Source organism: Triticum dicoccoides, chromosome 5B (assembly GCF_002162155.2).
Source record: "Triticum dicoccoides isolate Atlit2015 ecotype Zavitan chromosome 5B, WEW_v2.0, whole genome shotgun sequence".
NCBI lineage: Eukaryota > Viridiplantae > Streptophyta > Magnoliopsida > Poales > Poaceae > Triticum > Triticum dicoccoides.
In genome coordinates, this window is record NC_041389.1 from 459,018,608 (window position 1) to 459,021,444 (window position 2,837).

Genomic DNA, 2,837 nt, shown 5'->3' on the forward strand with positions numbered 1-2,837 from the left:
ATGCGCGACGGGCGTGGGACAACGAACCGGCTGGAGTCAGCGATGGGGTGGCGGCGCGGCCTTCCCGCCGCACCGAAGGATGCAGGGACGAGGCCTGCTTCTCATTCCCCGCCGGGCCAGTGGCGGCGTTGGCGGCGGGCGACAGAGAACGACAGGGGCATCCGCCGACAGGAGCCGTCTGGGTGACTCGAGCGGCGAGAGCAGCCCGACGCTCGGCGCGAGCCTGGCGAGCGTCAGCCATGGTGTCAGGACCCCGATCTAATGCCACACCGATCTAGCATGTAGCACCTCATATCACATTGCGGCCTCACGCACGGTATTCCCACGGGTGTCGCCTTACCAAGCCCGGGACCGTTTGCGCCTTTTGGCTCACGTATATGATAGTGTCGCTAGCATCCATATGACAAAGAACCCGGGCTGACATGACTAGTCGTGAACCCAAAGTGGCGCTAACTTACAGGGACAGGCATACATGACCCAACAACGAACGTGTCGGTCAATAGCGAGTGAATCAGGGCTTTAGCAGCTGGGCTAGCAGGACTCCAAAGAATCTGGGCTATAGCAGGCTAACAGGACTCTGGTAGACACCGCGTGACATTTCCCCGAAGGGACAGACACATGAACGTAGAAGGACACATGCCGGCCAGCCTAAGTGTTCCGGAGAAGTAGCAAGCTACCATGGCTCGGTGGAAGCACTAGGAGACATTTCCCGGTAAGAGAGACTACCAAGGATAAACAACTAGGTTGTTAGATCCCACACATACCAAGCATTTCAATAACATACACACAATATGCTCGATATGTGCAAATACAACATGGCATCACAACATGACTCTACGACTCAAGTATTTTATTCAATAGGCTCCGAGGAGCGAGATATTACAAACTTGGGTCTCATGACCCAGCATTCAGAGCACACAAGTCAAAGCACAAGCGGAAGCTTAACATGTCTGAGTTCAGACATCTATAGATGAAAAAGGCTGAGAATCCTGACTATCTACCAGATCCTACCGAGGGCACAAGATCGTAGCTGAGGTAACAAGCTAAACGTCGAAGTCCACGCGAAACTACTAGCGAGACCGAAGTTTCTCTGCAAAAACATAAAATAGGCAAACGTGAGTATAAATGTACCCAGCAAGACTTACATCAGAACTAACTGTTGGGGAACGTAGTAATTTCAAAAATTTTCCTACGCATACGCAAGATCATGGTGATGATATAGCAACGAGAGGGGAGAGTGTTCATCCACGTACCCTCATAGACCGTAAGCGGAAGCGTTAGCACAACATGGTTGATGTAGTCGTACGTCTTCACGATCCGACCGATCCAAGCACCAAACGTACGGGGCCTCCGAGTTCAGCACACGTTCAGCAAAGGCTCCGGAGATGAGTTCCGTCAGCACGACGGCATGGTGACGATGATGATGTTCTACCGGCGCAGGGCTTCGCCTAAACTCTGCGACGATATGACCGAGGTGGAATATGGTGGAAGGGGGCACCGCACACGGCTAAGGAACGATCCGTAGATCAACTTATGTGTCCTTGGGGTGCCCCCCCGCCCCCGTATATAAAGGAGCCAGGGGGGAGGAGGCCGCCGGCCTAGAGGGCGCGCCAAGGGGGGGAGTCCTACTCCCACCGGGAGTAGGACTCCCCCTTTCCAAGTAGGAGTAGGAGAAGGGGGGAAAGAGGAGGAAGAGGGGAAGGAAAGGGGGGGCGCCGCCCCCCTTCCCTTGTCCTATTCGGACTAGGAGGGGGAGGGGCGCATGGCCCCCTCCTGGCTCCTTCCCCCTTCTCCCACTTGGCCCATGGAGGCCCATTAACCCCCCGGGGGGTTCCGGTAACCTCCCGGTACTCCGGTAAAATGCCGATTTCACCCGGAACCATTCCGATGTCCAAACATAGGCTTCCAATATATCAATCTTTATGTCTCGACCATTCCGAGACTCCTCGTCATGTTCGTGATCACATCCGGGACTCCGAACAAACTTCGGTACATCAAAACTTATAACCTCATAATAAAACTGTCATCGAAACGTTAAGCGTGCGGACCCTACGGGTTCGAGAACTATGTAGACATGACCTAAAACCATTCTCAGTAAATAACCAATAGCGGGACCTGGATGCCCATATTGGTTCCTACATATTCTACGAAGATCTTTATCGGTCAAAGCGCATAACAAAATACGTTGTTCCCTTTGTCATCGGTATGTTACTTGCCCGAGATTCGATCGTCGGTATCCAATACCTAGTTCAATCTCGTTACAGGCAAGTCTCTTTACTCGTTCTGTAATACGTCATCTCACAACTAACTCATTAGTTATAATGCTTGCAAGGCTTAAGTGATGAGTATTACCGAGAGGGCCCAGAGATACCTCTCCGACAATCGGAGTGACAAAACCTAATCTCGAAATACGCCAAATCAACATGTACTTTCAGAGACACCTGTAGTACTCCTTTATAATCACCAAGTTACGTTGTGACGTTTGGTAGTACCCAAAGTGTTCCTCCGGTAAACGGGAGTTGCATAATTCTCATAGTTACAGGAACATGTATAAGTCATGAAGAAAGCAATAGCAGAATACTAAACGATCAAGTGCTAAGCTAACGGGATGGGTCATGTCAATCACATCATTCTCCTAATGATGTGATCTCATTAATCAAATGACAACACATGTCTATGGTTAGGAAACATAACCATCTTTGATCAATGAGCTAGTCAAGTAGAGGCATACTAGTGACTATATGTTTGTCTATGTATTCACACATGTATCATGTTTCCGGTTAATACAATTCTAGCATGAATAATAAACATTTATCATGATATGAGGAAATAAATAA